We start from the raw sequence: 13,585 nt of genomic DNA, 5'->3' as shown, positions 1-13,585 counted from the left end.
ACCATATTACCAAAGATTATTTTTGTTAATTTCAGTGTTAATTCAACAGCAGCGATGTAGATTCAACATCATAGTGTAACGTTGATTCAACAATATTACCATTGATTATTTTTGTTAATTTCAGAGCTGATTCAACAGCAATGATGTAGATTCAACATCATAGTGTAATGATGATTCAACAATATGACCATTTATTATTTTTAATTTCAGTGTTGATTCAGCATCGGTGATGTAGAATCAATCATAGTGTAATGTTGATTCAATAGCAATGTTGATTCAATAGATTTTTTTTTTCAGCATAGTTTCAACATTAACTGAGGGTGCGAAAGTGATGTTGATAAAATATCACTTTGTAATGCTGAATCAATACTATTACCGTTGATTTTTGGATGAAATCTCAACATAGTTTCAACATTAACTTAAAGAAATTATATTAAAGCATATTTTAGATTACCATAAATGCTTGTCAGTACATTTGGCAGTACACTTTAACCAAATTTCAAAGACAATATAAGTAACTAATTTTAAAGTTACATCGTATACGGATGTACTTAATCCTGCTTAAGTGGGTCAAAAAACACTCTAAAGTTGAGCTAATTGAATTATACAAATTTGAAGTAATACTTTTAATTTTTTTTTTTTTTTAGATTCATTTGTATGCTTTTAGATTTCTATGTTATATTTGTGCATTAAACACACATTCTCAAAATCTGAGCTTGCCTGAATGTGTGTGTGACTGTCTTTTAGTATCAACAGCATTTTGCGGCGACACAATTATTAATTTTTAATTTCACTTTATGTAAATGAGTAGTGACATGATACACTTACTACCAATATGGAGTTAAAACAGTGGAGTTTGTGATATACGTGTACAAATGTTGCATGCTGGTACGTCAAAGCAGATGATGTGATGAGACAGTAAAAAGAGGATTAACACATCCTTTGTGGAATGGATCCATTTTGAAAAACATCAAGGAAAACATCCTTTTTTTTTTTATTTAGCTTCAGCAGGTATAAAAATGCCAGAGAAGTCAGCAAAGCAGAGAACATTATAAAATGAGAAAAGATCAAAAGACAAAGATGAAATGCCTCAACCCTGAACGAGTGTAGGATGACTATGGGGGTGGGAGGAGAGAGACAGGTAACTGATGAAATTCCTGGTGTAATATGCACTAATCCTGGAGGAGTTATGATTCCCAGATGAACAGTAGACTAACACATTAACTATGTTGGTTTCACAAGTCTTTGTGGTGTGTGAGTCTCTGTACGTTTTGACCATTTCACTTTCTATATGGAATAACGAGGAAAGGAGACAATATGTGAATTAATGCCATAAAGAAGACAATGCGATCAGACCAATCAAATGAAAGGCGCAATTGTGGCAAATATTGAAGTCAGGCACTTCAAGAGAGTCTGTACACTCCACCAAAGACAAGAGTCATCAAAAATAAAATCAATGCTTTACTGAAGAAAGGGCAAACGTTTCGGTCACATGCGACCTATATCAATGCCAAGCTTACAATGATAAGTGCAGGAGCTAGGGCTGTAGTCAAGACCACCTTTGTCGAGTCCAAGACAAGTCCAAGACCAGGACTAGTCGAGTCCAAGTCAAGACCGAGTCCAAAGAGGTTCGAGTCCGAGTCAAGACCGAGTCCAAAAAGGTTCAAGTCCGAGTCAAGACCGAGTCCAGGACAGGAAAAAAAAAAAGAGTAGGCTAGCGGCTAGCCTATAGAAATTAAATCATGTAATAATGAAATAATGAATAATTTTAATTTTATTTAAAATAATTGACTAATTCAAAGAACAACAAAAAAAAATAATTATATAGGCCTAAAGGAGCACACACATTCGTTTCGACTGTCTGATCAGCCTTACATTCTGTTCCTGTCAATCATACACGCGATGTCAACCAATTAAACTGCATGAGGGAGGGCCGAGCCAACTCACAGACACACACACACACACACACACACACACACACACAAGAGATGCGGATAAACCGCGGATCGGGCGGATGACGTGACGAAAAATTAATATTTTAGCCTACCATTCGTGGAATAGGCAAAGAAAGAAAGGTAAGAAAAAAAGTCGGAAAACTTTGCCCATTAATTAGATGTGCAAGGCAAGCAGGCTAGTTTTCGGGGTGTTATGGACAATTAAAAATGTGAATATTCACGTTGCACTAGCGGTGGACTTTCAGCGAGTTTATTTAAACATTTATTTTTTATAGAGCCGTTTATGAGTCAAAAGAGCCGGCTCTTTTCATTGAGCTGAGTGAAACGAACCGGCTCACGAAAAAGAGCCGAAATGCCCATAGTTAACGTTATTAGGTGGCCAGTGTTTCACTTTCCCTCCAATAATATTTTGTTTTAATATCGCGGCGACGTATGTGTGATTACTGGGAACATAATAAAGACACCTGGACTCGGTCGAGACCAAAAGCCATATTTGGCAAGACCAGTGGCCGAGACCGAGACAAGTCCGAGTCCGAATACCAGCGAGTCCGAGACAAGTCCGAGACCATTGAAAAGCGGTCTCGAGTCCGGACTCGAGTCCAAGACCGGACTCGAGTACTACAGCCCTAGCAGGAGCCATCTTAATTTATGAAGTCACATGGTTACATAGATCACATGATCTTTGGTGGAGTGTGTGGACTCTCTTGAAGTGCTTCTCTACTTGGAAATTTTTGTCTACACACCTCATTTGGACTAATTTTAAGGTGTGGTGAGTTCCTAACTACTATTAAATATTGAAGCCATAAATATTTGTGAAAATATTTGTGTGTAATATTTATGAAGATATGAAATGAGAATACAAGAAATGAGATATCGATCCAAAATCTGTAAAAATAAATAAATAAATAAATAAAACAAGCAGTCTTTCCCTTTCTCATTATACCTTTCCAGGCAGGAAATTAAATGGTCAAAATGTACACGGACATGTATAGTGAATATGAAAGTAAAATTCCCAACTGCATTGGAAAAACTTGCCTGTGACTACATTTCTGCAAAAGTATATTACATTGCTTCTAGCATGTTTTGCAACGCTTTCAAAGTGAAATGTCCAGTGAGTTGGCGATAAAAGCATGTTTAGTTTTATCCAAGACAGATAAACATTTGTGGAATGTAAACCGATGAGTTAAATGAGTTAACTGATAAAAAAAAAAAAGCATATACTGAAGCAACCATGCCATTTTAGCTTTTTTATCATAACTTGTGTTTCATGGGATTTGTATCAATGTACCCAACATTGCAAGTGCAATGTCAGAAAAGCCATATACTATATGGAGCTGGTTATGTGATGCAATGGTGCAAATATGTCATGAATTTGGTGTTTTGAGGTCATAACATAGTATTGTGCAAGGAACTGTGCCAAAATAAGTCTTTTTAATTAATCGATAATCTGCCCCTAATATAATTTGTGAAAAGGCAAAAAAAGGCAGATGCATGGTTTTCCAATGATCCTATGTTGCAATCTCCACCATTATTAACTGACTCTAAAGTTGTTTCAAAATGTTGTCTTTTTTTTTTCAGTCATGCAGGCTGAAATTTTATGTCAATGATCATTTCATTTAATTTGGTTAAGGTTAAGGTTTGGCTGAAATACTGTAGCCTATGCCTGTAACAGGTTTTGAAATAACATGAGCTTGGTTGCAGGCAAACAGGCGAAGAAGACGAATATATTCCAACATGAAGTTTTAATAACAATAATCCAACAGATAGGCGAACTGGTAGCAACATAGCAGACGTTACCGGACCATGAACAGAACACATGCAGGAACTTAAATACACAGAGATGATTAACTAAACAACGCACAGCTGTGATGATTGTGTTAGTGTCCAAATAGGAACAAGGAACACAAGACAGGAATGACAACTAAAAGTCCTTGAACTGAATACAACTGAACATAATGGTGACAGTAGGTGGACAAAGTGATGGCGAGGTGATGGTGAAAGGCTGGAGTGAGGGGATGCCGATGAAATCCCTGAGGTGCAGATGTACTGTAAGATGCCTGGAGGCACAGACCCAAAGCTCACCAGTGCCAACAGCCTACGGCAGAGTCAAGGAGGGGAGAAGCCAAGATGGTGTGGTGGTGACTGATGGCATCTGGGGGATGACCGACAGAGACTCAGCAGATGGATCCATTGGCGTAGACGGAGAGCCGATGGACTCAAGAGACTTCGCTGGGTCTTGAGATCCTAGCGATGCCGCGGCGACAAGCATCGGAGGTGGAGCCAGAGTACCCGAGGGCTGAGGCAGAGCCAGTGTGACTGAGGACAGAGGCGACTCCGAGGAACCCGCTGCAGCCGTAGGGGTGGAGGGACGGAGCGCAGCGCAGCAGACAGCCCGTAAGTCTGTGGTGGAAGTAGAGTGACGATAGACCTAGGTGGAGCCGATGGGATGAGTGAACCCGGTGAAGCTGCTAGGCTCAGGGTCTCTGGTGGAGCCGAAGATGGGAGGAGCCAGGGCGGAACCGACAGTTCAAGATGGAGCGAAGAAGTCTAAGATGGGAGGCATGACTTGCGGCTTCAGGTCACAGGGACTCCCCGGAGACGTTGCAGGGCTGTAGACATCCTGCAGCAGCAGGGTTGGAGGTCTGGCTAGCTGCACGGTGCTACCAAGGTTGACAGAGCACGCAAGAGTACTCTACTTTCAATGGAGGTGATTTGGGCTCTTGGTCTGGCTGCGTTCTGGACCGGGGCACGGCGCTCTCCAGACACCGGATGATAGCTTCTTTCGAGTTCAGACCGGTGGTGTCTGGGAGGTCAACAGCTGTGATGATTGTGTTAGTGTCCATGGTGACAGATGAGTGGTGGCAAATAGGAACAATAAACACAAGACAGGAATAACAAAAACATCTAAAAGTCCTTGAACTCAATACAACTGAACATAATGGTGACAGGTGAACTATTCTTTGAACATTTCTGCCTTCATTCCACTAGAACAATACGGTTTACCATACTAATTTATGGTTAAATGTGTCCTGTTTATCCTTATATTCAGTTTGTTTTTCAGTACTTATTCTCCTGAAATACAGGAAAAACTGTTTTTTTTTCATGTCATTACATTGTTTAGAGCATAAGAAACAAAAGGGAAAAAAACATTTTTGAAAAATTATATTTTATTCATGTTATGTGTAGTGGACACCAGGACAAGAGTTTACTTTTTTTTTTTTTTTTTTTTTTTTTACAAGAAATGACACAAAAAAACAATGGGATTTTATTCATTCACCAATCAATTTTTAAGTTTCTGGATTTTTTTAACCAGACTTTGTGTAAAGATGATTCTTAGCTATGTTATGAAAGATATAATGGAATGAATTTATATACCATTTTATTTCATGCAATATGCATGTAAACATGGCCATACATGCAATTCCCATTCAAAACAATATATATATATATATATATATATATATATATATATACAGTGCAATGCATAAGTGAATACACCCATGCTAAAGTTGACTAAAAAGAGGAATAAAAAATCATATTTTGGAAATTGAACTTAATGCCTTAATTTTAAAAATTAGGAAAAATCCAACCTTTAAGGACACCAATTTTCTTTGTGAATGAATAATGTATCGTAAATAAATAAATGTTCTTCCTTAAAATACATGGTGCATAAGTGAGTACACCCCTATGTTAAATTCCCATAGAGGCAGGCAGATTTTTATTTTTAAGTATTTTTTTTTTTTTTTTTTTAGGATACTATGCATCCTGATAAAGTTCCCTTGGCCTTTGGAATTAAAATAGCCGCACATCATCACATAGCCTTCACCATACCTAGAGATTGGCATGATTTTATTTCAGTTAGCCTAAAAGCTAGTTTGATTTGCATTGAGAGATGATCTTATGGAAAGTACCCCATGCCAATCTCTAGGTATGGTGAAGGCTATGTGATGATGTGGGGCTATTTTAATTCCAAAGGCCAAGGGAACTTTATCAGGATGCATAGTATCCTAAATTTAAAAAAAAAAAAATACTTAAAAATAAAAATCTGCCTGCCTCTATGGGAATTTAACATAGGGGTGTACTCACTTATGCACCATGTATTTTAAGGAAGAACATTTATTTATTTACGATACATTATTCATTCACAAAGAAAATTGGTGTCCTTAAAGGTTGGATTTTTCCTAATTTTTTTAATTAAGGCATTAAGTTCAATTTCCAAAATATGATTTTTTATTCCTCTTTTTAGTCAACTTTAGCATGGGTGTATTCACTTATGCATTGCACTGTATATATATATATATATATATATATATATATATATATATACACTGTACATAATTTTCATATATTCAATATATCAACATTTTCATTATAATATCTAATATTTCATAGGAATATTGACATATAATTTCCTTCCCTATTCACATGTTGTGTCTCCCAAAATGCCTGATAAACATGATTTAAGTCCTGAGGGCTGTTCCATAAAACAAGATTAGTATACAAGCCAGGTTTATTTTGGTTAGTCAGACTTATTGTCGGTTGATTCTGTTTCATAAAGCAAACTTAAACTAGTTCAAACTCAGTTACTCTGGCAACTTATGCTGGGAAATTAACCTGGTCCAGGGCAGGCTAACTGTCAGACAAAGCCTGAGTTGTTACACCGTTCCTCTAACACTGACCACCAGGAACACAATGATATTACCACTGACACTCTCTTATACCATTATTTGACTTTATTAACCACCATCAGTCCAAAAATAAATATACAGTATACAGAAAATATACCTACAAACGTTTTCAATTATTTTGTATATGAAATGTTCATGTTAATGTTGTTATATATATATATATACAGTGAGGAAAATAAGTATTTGAACACCCTGCTATTTTGCAAGTTCTCACACTTAGAAATCATGGAGGGGTCTGAAATTGTCATCGTAGGTGCATGTCCACTGTGAGAGACATAATCTAAAAAAAAAAATCCAGAAATCACAATGTATGATTTTTTAACTATTTATTTGTATGATACAGCTGCAAATAAGTATTTGAACACCTGAGAAAATCAGTGTTAATATTTGGTACAGTAGCCTTTGTTTGCAATTACAGAGGTCAAACGTTTCCTGTAGTTTTTCACCAGGTTTGCACACACTGCAGGAGGGATTTTGGCCCACTCCTCCACACAGATCTTCTCTAGATCAGTCAGGTTTCTGGGCTGTCGCTGAGAAACATTGAGTTTGAGCTCCCTCCAAAGATTCTCTATTGGGTTTAGGTCTGGAAACTGGCTAGGCCACGCCAGAACCTTGATATGCTTCTTGCAGAGCCACTCCTTGGTTATCCTGGCTGTGTGCTTCGGGTCATTGTCATGTTGGAAGACCCAGCCTTGACCCATCTTCAATGCTCTAACTGAGGGAAGGAGGTTGTTCCCCAAAATCTCGCAATACATGGCCCCGGTCATCCTCTCCTTAATACAGTGCAGTCGTCCTGTCCCATGTGCAGAAAAACACCCCCAAAGCATGATGCTACCACTCCCATGCTTCACAGTAGGGATGGTGTTCTTGGGATGGTACTCATCATTCTTCTTCCTCCAAACACGTTTAGTGGAATTATGACCAAAAAGTTCTATTTTGGTCTCATCTGACCACATGACTTTCTCCCATGACTCCTCTGGATCATCCAAATGGTCATTGGCAAACTTAAGACGGGCCTTGACATGTGCTGGTTTAAGCAGGGGAACCTTCCGTGCCATGCATGATTTCAAACCATGACGTCTTAGTGTATTAGATAATTTCTCACCATAGATAATTTCTCAAATTGCTTATCAAATCTGTCTCAGCTGCTGCCTGAACCCAAACAAACAGATGAACTAGAAGAACTAACTAGCACTATGAGCACCATTCTCTCTAGAACATTGGATGTTGTTGCACCCATTAGATTAAAAAAGGTCAGAGAGAAAATTAAAGCACCATGGTACAATAATACTACGCATGTTCTAAAGAGAGAAACCCGTAATTTAGAGCGTAAATGGAAACAAACTAATTTAGAGGTCTTTAGAATCGCGTGGAAAGACAGTATGTCACGTTATAAAAAGGCCCTAAAAGCGGCCAGGGCTGAGCACCTCCGCAAACTAATAGAAAACAACCAAAACAATCCTAGGTTTTTATTTAACACCGTGGCTAGACTAACAAATAAACAGACGTCACCCGAACAAAATATCCCGTTACAGTTTAGTAGTAATGATTTCATTAACTTCTTCACTGAGAAAATAGAAAACATCAGAACCACAATTGTAAACGTTCAATCCTCAATCGCACCTTATAATTCAGCCTCAATTACCCCCCCGCAAGAACAATTACAGTGCTTTACAACTATAGAACAAAAAGAGTTAAATAAACTTATCACTTCATCTAAAACAACAACATGTTTATTAGATCCTATACCAACTAAACTACTGAAGGAAGTGTTACCTGTAGTGGAAGAGCCTCTCCTCAATATTATTAACTCGTCTTTATCTTTAGGTCATGTTCCAAGAACATTTAAACTGGCAGTTATAAAACCTCTCATTAAGAAACCACAATTAGATCATAATAATCTAGCAAATTATAGACCCATTTCAAATCTACCTTTTATGTCTAAAATACTAGAAAAAGTTGTGTCCACTCAACTGTGCTCTTTCTTGCAAGAAAATGATATCTATGAAAAGTTTCAGTCAGGATTCAGACCGCATCATAGCACTGAAACTGCGCTCGTTAAAATCACAAATGATTTACTCTTAGCTTCTGACCAAGGCTGCATCTCAATACTAGTTTTACTTGATCTAAGTGCTGCGTTCGATACTATAGATCATACAATACTCTTAGATCGACTACAAAATTATACTGGTGTTCAAGGACAAGCATTAAGCTGGTTTAGATCATACTTATCAGACCGCTACCATTTTGTCTATTTAAATGGAGAAAAATCGATCATAATTCCAGTAAACTATGGAGTGCCGCAGGGATCTGTGTTGGGCCCTCTGTTATTCTCAATATATATGATACCACTTGGAAATATTATAAGGAAACATGGAATTAGTTTCCATTGTTATGCTGATGACACTCAAATATATATTTCATCACGGCCGGATGAAAACGCTAAATTATCCAAATTGACAGAGTGTGTTAAAGATATAAAAGACTGGATGACGCGTAATTTTCTTTTATTAAATCCAGACAAGACAGAGGTAATACTTATCGGTTCAAAAAACCGCCCACAGAACCTCTCACAATACAACTTTGACATCGTAGGATGTCCTGTTACTTTATCCTCTACAGTAAAAGACCTGGGTGTTATACTCGATTGTAACCTGTCTTTTGAAAATCATATTTCGTATGTTACAAAAACAGCCTTTTTCCACCTTAGAAACATTGCTAAGCTACGTAATATGCTATCAGTTTCTGATGCAGAAAAGTTAGTTCATGCATTCATGACCTCGAGACTAGATTACTGTAATGCTTTATTAGCCGGTTGTCCTGCATCCTCAATAAACAAGCTACAGTTAGTCCAAAATGCCGCTGCTAGAGTTCTTACTAGATCAAGAAAATATGATCACATAACACCGATTTTATCATCACTACATTGGCTACCTATAAAGTTCCGTATTAATTATAAGGTATTGCTACTGACTTATAAAGCCCTAAACGGCTTAGCTCCAGTCTATTTAACGGATCTTCTATCGCCCTATAATCCATCGCGCTCTTTAAGATCAATAAATTCAAGGCTTTTGGTCATACCTAGGATATCCAGATCAACCAAAGGAGGGAGAGCATTTTCACATTTGGCTCCAAAACTCTGGAATAGCCTTCCTGATACTGTTCGTTGCTCGGACTCACTCTCCCAGTTTAAAACTAGATTAAAGACGCATCTTTTCAGCCAGGCATTCATATAATATTGTTAATCTCACAGTTTCAAACTACAATCCGGCCTCTAGTTCATAAATGCCAGAGGAGAACTGGCCCCCGACTGAGCCTGGGTTCTCCCAAGGTTTTTTTTTCTCCATTAGGTCACCTGATGGAGTTTTAGGACACCATTAGGTCACTTGATGGAGTTTTTCGGTTCCTTGCCACTGTTGCCTTTGGCTTGCTCAGTTGGGGATATTTTGGGGATATTTAATTTTATTCTATCAATCAATAAATTCCACTAGAAACAAACTTTGTTGTATTATTTTATTTTAATACTGTGAAGCTGCTTTGATACAATCTGTATTGTGAAAAGCGCTATACAAATATACTTGATTTGATTTGATTTGATTTGATTATTACCAACAGTAACCTTGGAAACGGTGGTCCCAGCTCTTTTCAGGTCATTGACCAACTCCTCCCGTGTAGTTCTGGGCTGATTTCTCACCTTTCTTAGGATCATTGAGACCCCACGAGGTGAGATCTTGCATGGAGCCCCAGTCCGAGGGAGATTGACAGTCATGTTTAGCTTCTTCCATTTTCTAATGATTGCTCCAACAGTGGACCTTTTTTCACCAAGCTGCTTGGCAATTTCCCCATAGCCCTTTCCAGCCTTGTGGAGGTGTACAATTTTGTCTCTACAGAGTCTATTTTTGCTGCGCCGCTTACGCTGAATTAAAGTGATATGCATTGATCATGGCCAAAATACACAGCAGTTTTATCCAAAAAGTGCATTGATGATATCTATTGTGTTTTAAACAGTCGATCAAATGACCAACATCAATTTAAAAAGAAAACAAATGTCCAAAAACAAACTTGTTGCCAGAACAATAAAAACAAAGATGAACCAAAAGTTATATTTATGAAATTATTAATAAAATAAGCTTCTTGACAAGTATTTTCTCTTAAATGTATTTGAAAACGAAATAAAGCAATGCCAACTTATCCATTATAGAGTACTCTGTCTGTACACAACCCACGGTTCAGCCGCGCGTTACAAATGCTGCCAGTGTAAAAGCAAAACGCGCGTGTCCTGCTCCTGCTCACCATACGCACTGCTCCTGCGCTGCTTACGCTCTGCTAACGCGTGCAGTGTGAAACCGGCGTAACTCTGTGCCACCGCATAACTATAGATGTGTTAAATAATAATGAGAATATATATACATATATATCCGAGTCATGATCGGGAGGTAACGTCCGATTCCGATCGAGTCTGAAACCACGTGATCGGGCCCGATTTCCGATCATGTGATCGGATCGGGACATCCCTAGTCTCTAGTGTCTTTGGACAGCTCTTTGGTCTTGGCCATGTTAGTAGTTGGATTCTTACTGATTGTATGGGGTGGACAGGTGTCTTTGTGCAGCTAACGACCTCAAACAGGTGCATCTAATTTAGGATAATAAATGGAGTGGAGGTGGACATTTTAAAGGCAGACTAACAGGTCTTTGAGGGTCAGAATTATAGCTGATAGACAGGTGTTCAAATACTTATTTGCTGCTGTATCATACAAATAAATAGTTAAAAAATCATATATTGTGATTTCTGGATTTTTTTTTTTAATTATGTCTCTCACGGTGGACATGCACCTACGATGACAATTTCAGACCCCTCCATGATTTCCAAGTGGGAGAACTTGCAAAATAGCAGGGTGTTCAAGTACTTATTTTCCTCAATGTATATATATATATATATATATATATATATATATGAATATATATATATATTGTTATGAACTGCTCAGAGACACGAAGGTTGAGGATCCAAATGTAGTTTATTAAAGTAAATCAAAATCGTAAACAGAATCCAGGCAAAGGTCATACACAGGCAGGCAAGTGGACCCGGGGGTGAGATGGAGGGCCAGGCCCGTGGAAAATTTTTTTGAGGGCAGCTATGGGGTTATGCTCAGGAACAGACACCGGCTCAGGAACAGGCACCGGCTCAGGGACAGGAACAGACACCGGCTCAGGAGACACTTGCTCGGCGGCGGCCATCTTGTCCGGAGACACTTACTTGGCGGCGGCCATCTTGTCCGGAGACACTGCCTCGGCGGCGGCCATCTTGTCCGGAGACACTGGCTCGTCGGCAGCCATCTTGTCCGGAGACACTGGCTCGTCGGCAGCCATCTTGTCCGCAGACACTTGCTCGGCGGCAGCCATCTTGTCCGGAGACACTTGCTCGGTGGCGGCCATCTTGTCCGGAGACACTGGCTCGGCAGACGTGACGTGAACAGTCGCTGGCTCGGCAGACATGACGTGAACAGTCGCTGGATCGGCAGACATGACATGGTTAATTTGTGAAAAAACCCTTTCAACGTCAGCATTGCTCAAAGGCATCGCAAGAAGAGACAGCGCAAACAGGGTCAGATCTTTAAAACACTGTTCCCCACTGCTGTCCTTGTAGTTCAGAACTTCGGCCCAGAACTGTTCTGCTTGACAGTCATCCTTTATTTTCCACTCATGGAAGCTGATTGCCTGATACTGTGAATCCAGGGTCAGAGATCACCAGTGTACATTTTCATCATGGATACTGTGGCTAACTGTGGTTTGTTCTGTGATAGAATCACAGATGGGCTGAATGATGACATGGATTTCCAGGTATTGTTATTTGCTGGGAGCCTACTCTGCACCTGCTTTGCTGCTTCCAGAAGGAAATCCTAGCATCTGTTCTTCATATTTGTTTCGACAGTGCTGTCCAGCTTTGCCTCTCCAAGAGTAATAGTAAACTGCACGCCAAAATTAACCGCACACACGGGCAGATGATTGGTTGTGTCATTCAAATTGACATCAAGGAGTTTGGAATCAGAAGGAGGTATGGCGCTGGGTCAGGTGTGATTACTCTTGAGATAAGTGTACGGAAAAATGACTGTAGGCAGTCCAGCATTTTAAATGCATTCCCATTTTCGAGTTGGAACAATTTGTTGACTCTAGAAAACTCATGTAAGATGGGCATAAGAAACTCCAGGTACAGTTTATCTACAGGATCACAGTATGATGTTTTATTAACAAGGTTCGGGAGGAGCACGTTCAGATAATTAACACAAGTGGAGAGCACTCAGCAATCAATGGTAAGAGGTGTATATATACTCAGCAGTCTCACCTCATTCCATTGACAGTTTTGCAGCATCCCTCCACCACCCCTTCTCCACGCTTCTAGTCCTAAACACTTACATACGGGGGGAGTACTCTGGGTTCGGGCCGAACTCCGAGCTCGGAGCCCTCCCTCCGGACAGCACGCCAAATACGCATTAAACTTTACCCCTTCAAATTATATGTAAGTGTGAACTCGTGAAACATCTGGTAGAGGACTTCTGCATCATAGCATCATTTTGCATCTTTACACAGCTGGAAATGTAACTTCAGCTCATCCCATTGCTTTAACACACGGACACAGCAGTCATATATGGAGAGCCATCTAGTGCCTGAAAGCTGCACTAGCATCAATGGCATTTCACCGGGGGTGATTAATTGGTAAATTTTGGCATATTATCTGCACCTCAGTGCACTGTGAGAAAACTAGTTGTGAGAATGTGAAATTAAAAACTCGAGATTGCAAGGCAGTGTTTCAATGGCTTTGCTGGCACAAAGTTGAATTGAATGACACACGCACTTAACCCTCTGGGATCTAAGGTGTTTTTGGGGTCCTTGAGATGTTCTGACATGCCCTGACATTTGTGCTTTTTTCAGTTGCTTATAAAC

Source organism: Abramis brama (genome assembly GCF_963993115.1).
Source record: "Abramis brama genome assembly, chromosome: 12".
Lineage (NCBI taxonomy): Eukaryota > Metazoa > Chordata > Actinopteri > Cypriniformes > Leuciscidae > Abramis > Abramis brama.
The sequence above is the reverse complement of the archived record's forward strand: the minus strand, read 5'-3'. Positions refer to the sequence as shown.